Genomic DNA, 7,738 nt, shown 5'->3' on the forward strand with positions numbered 1-7,738 from the left:
AATCAGATCTTGAAAAAATGTCTTGAATCTTTGACATTTCCCGGACAATCAGTCCTGGTGCAATATATAGATGACCTACTGGTGGCATCTAAAAATCGAAAAGACTGTGTTACTGATACAATTGCTTTGCTGAATCACTTAGGTAAAGGAGGACACAAAGTATCACCTGAGAAATGGCAGTATTGTACCACATCAGTGAAATATCTGGGGCACCAGATAGAGAGAGGTGTCAGAAGAATTACCTCTGAAAGAATCAGATTAATTCAAAATATGAATCTATCTCAATCACTGAAAGAAATTAGAATGTTTCTTGGAGTTGTAGGTTACTGCAGGCAATGGATTTTGGGATTTGCAGTCCTAGCAAAACCATTGATACAAATGACAGGGAAAATAGCACAAGACCCAGTAGAATGGGATGATGAGAGCATGTCCTCTTTTCTAAAATTACGAGACTGTCTGTGTTCAGCTCCATTATTAGGGACGCCTGACTATACAAAAGATTTTGCATTATTTTGTGACACACAAGACAATTGTGCACTTTCAGTTTTGACTCAGACTCATGGTCTGATGAGATGACCTGTTGCATATTTTTCCTCTACTCTGGATCCAGTGGCAGCAGCATTGCAAGGATGTCTGAAAGCAGTAGCAGCAACTTGTGTGAGTCTTGAGCAGAGTCTATTATCATGGGACATCCTGTAACAGTATAAGTCCCACATGCAGTTGGGATTTTACTGACCAGGTCCAAAACTCAGTTCCTAACACCTAGTCGGCTGACTATGTATGAATGAATTCTTATAGGTGCAGAGAATGTGACAATTGCTAGATGTAATATTCTGAACCCAGCAACATTGTTGCCCGAATCGCACTTTGCAGAGGTCAAAAATGAAATCGAACATAATTGTATTGATCTGACAGAATATTGTACTAAACCACACCCAGACATAAGAGAAGAGCCACTAATCAATTCAGAACATAAACTATTTGTAGATGGTTCATGTATGCGACATGAGGAAGGAGGTTTGAGTGCTGCTTATGCGGTTTGCACTCTATGGGGTCCAATTGAAGCATCATATTTACCTGGAGTAAAATCTGCACTGGTAGCAGAATTAATTGCATTGGCAAAAGCTTGTAAATTTGGGAAAAAAACTGAAATTGACAATTTTTACTGATAGCCAATATTGCTATGGAGTTGTGCATGATTTTCGCCAACTCTGGATGCAAAGAGAGTTTCTGACTTCATAAGGTACTCCAAATAAAAATGAAAATGTTGTGAAAGATTTGCTAAAAGCAATCCAATTACCAGAAACAGTAGCTGTGGTCAAGTGTACTGCTCACCAATCTGGCAATGACAAAGTGACAGCAGGTAAACGATATGCTGACCAATTAGCTCAATATTGTGCCAAAAATAAAATGGCGATAAACACGAAAGTTGAACCAAAAAGAAACAGCTGCCAACTTATGTTGCTTGAGAAAGTGAAAACATGGAAATAAGTGAAAGAATTGCAAAATGATGCAGAACAGGAAGAAAAGTAAGAGTGGGCGAAAATAGGATGTCAGAGAAGGGCTGGAGATGGTGTCATTGTTTACCTTGATGGGAGGCCTGTGTTGCCAAATTGTATGCGTGCTCCTATGGCTAGGATGTATCATGGTGATTCTCATATTAGACGAGACGCTATGATAAGGTTATTTAGACAAACTTAGTTCAATGCGAAGTTCAGGAACGTTGCAGAGAGTCTTTGCCATAGGTGTTTGGTGTGTCAACAAATGAATCCTGGGAAAAGAACTGTAGTGTTGTCAGGAAAGATTGGAAAGGCAGAAGGTCCTTTTATTCGACTTCAGATTGATTTCATTCAGTTACCCCCTTGCAGAGGAATGAAGTATGTTCTTGTCATTTTCTGCCCATTTTCAAAATGGGTGGAAGCTTACCTTACACGTAGGAATGATAGCATCACAGTAGCCAAATTACTACTCAGAGAGCTCATACCACGTTTTGGTTTTCCAGTGACGATTGAGTCAGACCGAGGGAGACAATTTAATAATGAAATAATTGGTCTAATCTTTGAAGCATTTAAAATTAATCAAACGCTGCACTGTGCATACCGCCCAGAGGCTCCTGGAGTGGTAGAACAACTGAATGGCACAATCAAGTTAAGTTTGGGAAAGATTTATGAATCAAAAAGATTAGAGTGGCCAAACGCTTTACCTCTTGTTCTGATGGGACTCAGAAGCATTCCAGACAGAAAAACAGGCTTGAGTCCTCATGAAATACTCATGGGAAGAGCAATGAGGCAGGCAGGGGTGCCAGGACAAAAGTTGATAAATATATCTGATGACTTAGTACTAGAGTACTGCAAAGAACTGGTTGACCAAGTGCGCTCTATCTCTCACCAGGTTGGAGAAGACGCCGTCACCAGGCAAATAACTCCAGCACACGATCTGATTCCAGGTGACTGGGTTGTAATAAAAGAACATACACAAGAATCTTGCCTTGCTCCGAGGTGGGGAAAACCAACAGCAATAAAATGTAAAGGAGTTCCAAATTGGATTCATGCGAGCCATACAAAAAGAGTGGCTAAACCTAACGAAACTGAAGCTGAAGGTTGTGCAGCTGAGGGATCTCGAGAAAGTTATTCCGAAGTAGTTGATGATGAACAACCAAGCACCAGTCAAGATGAATGCATTCCAGTGATTGACATTCCTGTAGATGTTGTGAAAACTAGAAGCCAAACCTACTTAGATAGACAGAATGATAGTGAGGATGAGTCAGGAATAGAATAACGTACTCAGATTACAGAAATCAAAGCTAATAGTAATTCTGAGGAGGAACAGATAAGGAAAGATCAATATACTCAGACATTCCAAATCCCTGTCACAGTTCCAAAGTATGAGAAGGGACAGATAGGTAATAGGGTGAAGGCTCAGGAAGAAGAAGAGCAAGAGATCGAGATACCTGAGCAGGACCAGATAGATGTAGATAAATGTGTTCAGGAAGAAGAAAACAAACCAAATCAAAGCCAATTACAGCACATACCGGAACAAGTCCAGATTAGTATCCAGGCAGAAGAAACAGAAGCAAGACCTGGACCAAGTAAGATAGAGAGGGATACAGATGACGAAGATACACAAATGGTGCCACAACTGAGCAAAAACAAAAGAACAATCAAAGAAAAACAAAGCATAGTGCCAGCTAATACTCAAAAGGGAGATAATTGGCCTGGTTTTGTCAAGTAACTAAAATGTTGTCTTAAATCAATAAATGAAGAACCAGAGCAAGTAAACGAAATATCGATTCAAACTGGGATTTCCACAGAACAACCAAAAAGAAAAGGTCCGCGTTTGAAAAGACTGAATAGTAAGTTCAGAGGCCCTGAATGGACTTATGTTATTCTTGAAGATCTTGAAAAATTAGAACTGAGTGATGAAGAAGATGATGAATTAATTGATGAACCAACAGACGAAGAAGTAAGACCAACTTGAAAAATTCACAGGTAGAAATTCTGTGAAAAGTCTCAAAGAGGGGCTAAGTCTCCTTAATCGAAAATGGCTGATCATACTGTTAATGGTAAACCGAAAATAAATTGCTTAAAAACATGTTGAAGAATATGCAAATGTAGTGTAGTAATAGTACTCATAGTATGGGTAGGACTGACAGTAGCTATTCTTTATCTAATAAATAAAAGTGAGAAGAATGACACTAACATTCATGAGAAATTAGATGTACCTGAAAAGTTAGATATACACGGAAGAATAGATAATTTTCGGCAGCCAAGAGTAGAATCAGGAGCATCAGATGAAGAAGGATTGCATTACGATAAAGTTAGAAATAGAACACATCTGAATTTATTCGCAAATTTATTAGTACAATATGTAGAGTCAATGGAAATAAGTGATTGCTACGTACAAATGAAGCTACCATTGTCTGTAGCGGAAGGCATCACTTACCATCATTTGCCCCTGACTTATGGTATTTCATGTAGTATATTAGCTAGTTTATTTTACAAGAAAGGACCCTTACAATATTATTATTCTAATTTAGATGTGATTTTCTCTGAACTTCCTATTCATAGTAACCTGAATCCTGTACAAAGTAAAGGTAACAAAGCTCGTTATATGGGAGAATATTTTCTAACAACAAGTACAATAGATATAGCTGAAGCACACAAAATAATGTAACATGCATTTTACATGAAGAAGAGAAAATATTTTTAAATTTAGTTGAGAAAAGGAGAGAGGATTTCCAAAGAAAAGCTACAGAAAAGAAACGAAAAATACCTAAATGGGCAGGAAATAAAGAATACACCTTGAATGGCAAAACTCATGCTGCTATGTTGCTGGACTTTAAAAAGAAAGGGAAACTCTGTCTCCGCAGGGAGCGAACAAGTTATTATAACAATATATTCATTGGTTCTAGTGAATGCAAACACAATTATAAAGTAATTGGGGGTTGGGGTTTCAAAGATGGAACTGAACCAGTGTTTCCTGGAATTTATTATATTTGTGGGAACAAAGCATATTACAAATTGCCTGATCATTGGTATGGGAGTTGCTATTTTGGAATAGTATATCCAAAAGAATACCACATAAATAGAATCACTGGAAGCAATGAACATACTAATGGATTAATACGTAGTAAAGAACTAGTATAGCAGAAATTGTAGGTGGCATACTTAGTGCATTGATACCTTCAGTGGGAGTGGTTTTAAATACTCAAAGAATTTGCAAATTGTCAACAGTAGTGGATCGTTTATCAACTGACACTGCTGGATGATCAATACTGAACTAGTTGCAGTAAGGTCAATGGTTTTACAAAATTGACTTGCTCTTGATACATTGTTGGCAAAAGAGGGCGGAGTCTGTAGAATGCTGAAAGCGCAACATTGTTGCACTTACATACCTGACAAAAGTGTAGAACTGAAAGGGTATGTAAGGAATATAACATATTTAGAAAAATAACTCAAACCACTGGAGGGTGACAGTGCATGGAAGAGACTAACAGATGGTCTCTTCTATATAGGTAGTTGGTTTTCTAACGTAGGGAAAAGTTTTGTAGGTAAAATACTGATGCCAATGGTGGGAATAGCTCTAATGATTTTAGGGATAATAATTTGTTGTAGATGTCGTAAGCATAAAAAGACATATGCAATAAATAAAAAGGGTAAGAAAAGAAATATCAATTAAATAGAATCAAAGGAATATAATAGACATTTATATAAGAAGGTGAAAGATCTTCATATGAAGAATGAAAAGAATATTAACAGAAAGTTTGAAGAAATTGAGATGGGTGAAGTGTAAAAGTTGACATCTGTTTCATTAATTTGTGATGATATAAAATATCATCAAAGAGGGGATTGATGGAGCAAGGTTTCACATGTAAAGTGACTTGCTCGTACTCAACCCTCTCGAAAATAACATTAATGTCCTAACTAACATGTTTTGTCATATTAATGTTGCCTTACAAGACATATTAAGCATCTAGGGGAAGCTTGCCAATGTTCTTTTTACTAACTATAATCCGCTTGCACTAAAATGACTGCTGCTACGCGGGATTTTCTACTGCGCATGCGTCTGTCATGCCCACGTGATATGCTTGGAGGATAAACTTCTGCTTCTGCGCAATAGAATTAAGATGGCTGTTATGTGTCCTAACGTGCAAGAAGCTTGCATTGCTGCTTTGCCAAGCTGTTTGTTTTTGCTTAATATCTAACGCAATAGTATAAAATAAAATAATGGGAATAGAGTAGAAAGAAGTGGTACACAGTGCATTACTTTATTCTGTGACTCTAAAACTGCTTCTTTTCTATTTTCACATATAATGAATAAACGTGCCTAAATGCTTTGCTGAAGTCCATCTTTGGAGAAACTGCATCTGCGCGACAAGTCTTGGAGTTACAGAAGCTGTAGCCATGAATCATGGCCAAGAAGGACATGGAAGGCGGAGAAGAGTCAACTCCTTGCCATGCCAGAGGAAGCTGAACTGATTAAATTGTTTTTAAATGATCATTGATACATTTTGCTGCCGGGCGGGATAAAAGAACATGGGTAGATAAAGTTATGGGAGGGAACGTCATGAATACATGATTGACAAGTTGCTTCTAGAAAAATATGGTGTGATGGCTACTCCTCGTTCTTGTCCAATAAAATTGTGAGATTCACACATTTGCAACATTTGGGGGTGGTACACTGACCTGAAAAACAGTATAAGTAGGATAGGCTTAGCTAGTTAGTTTGTCCGACTTGTCCGAATAGCTGACCTGTCACTGACCCAACACACTCAATAGGTGATCGGGAGCAGAGTTGCTGGCAGAGCACTCTGTCAGAAGATTCGATAACCCAATCAGGGTTCTGGGGAGGAGATCGATGACCCAATTGGGGGTCGACCATTAGCTGCAGAGAGAGTTTACAACGCTGGCGTTTTGAACTTTAACTGTGGTGTGAGTCTTAGCCTGTGGTGTTCATGTCCTGATCTAATTTTGTCCGTATCCTGTCTTGGTTCGGATTTCTGGCTTGCACCTGTTCTTACCTGCTGGCACCTGTACTTGGGATTTTCTTATTCTTTGACTCAGCCCGTGACCAGAATTGGTCATCACACTGAAATAGGTAACTATAAAGTGTGGGTTTGTCATTGTATTTGTTTCCCTTTTTCTTATCCATCCTCTGTTTAAATGCTTAACGACATTTTCTCTCCAAATCATTTGCAATGTTTATGTTTAAAATCGGCATTAGTCTAAACAGAATAAGAAATTAATCTGAGTTCATGTTTATAATTTTTCAAATAATTTTACTTAGATAAAGATTTTAAAAACTTTCCAGAGTTTTTGGTTATTCATGAAATGCTAAATGCTATTATTGCTACCTATTTTCTCTCTAACTCCCTTGATCCTTTAGGACTATAGGTATTGGTGACTTGGATTGGTAAGATAAATGGTATAAAATCCAAATGGTAAAAAAAAAAAGTACAATTTATTTGAGTGTAGGTTTACCTGTTTAATGTATACATAGATATATGGGCCCAGGTAAGTATGTTGAGCAGGTGAGCCTGCGCTCTATCAGCGCCACTCACCAAGATGTGCAGCAGGTCAGCATACAACGAATGAATGTGCCCGTAGAAAAAAAGCTCCCGGCAGCGATGTACCCAAGCACGTCAGCACTATTTTCTGGCTTAGCCACCACACATCATGGCATGTTGCCATTGCTCACAAGGGGGCCATCAGTAATGTTTTTTTCTTGTTACATGTACTACTCACCCATGGGGGCTACATGACATAGGGCCATACCTTTCTGTACACTTCCAGGTGTGTGTGTACCTGCATGTGTATTGTGAGATGTTGATGTTACGTAGTGGTTCATATGCAATGGGAGATGTGTCTCGCTGGTAGCTATGAATGAGCCAGGTGTCAGTGTGTATCCTCATATAGTTGTCTGTCCAGATGTAGGAGGTGTCTTCACCCATGCATGGTGCCCTTTTGGAGATGTTGTTGTTTTCCGTGTGTTGGAGGTGGTGGTCCATTGGTTTTGGCAAGTAGCTGGTCAACATAGTTATGGTAGACCTTATTGATCTGTATGTGGTACTGGCTTCCAGACTGATGTCTTCTGACAAACAGATAAATGTTTTAACCCCATTAGATGCCCCCTTTCCTTTTTTCTCCAATATGTCCCCTATATTTCATATTGTGCCACATTTCACGCCCCATTTCCATTTCTGCCCCCCAACTTGTGGCCCAAATTTCATAATGTGCCA

Source organism: Lissotriton vulgaris, chromosome 1_1 (assembly GCF_964263255.1).
Source record: "Lissotriton vulgaris chromosome 1_1, aLisVul1.2, whole genome shotgun sequence".
Lineage (NCBI taxonomy): Eukaryota > Metazoa > Chordata > Amphibia > Caudata > Salamandridae > Lissotriton > Lissotriton vulgaris.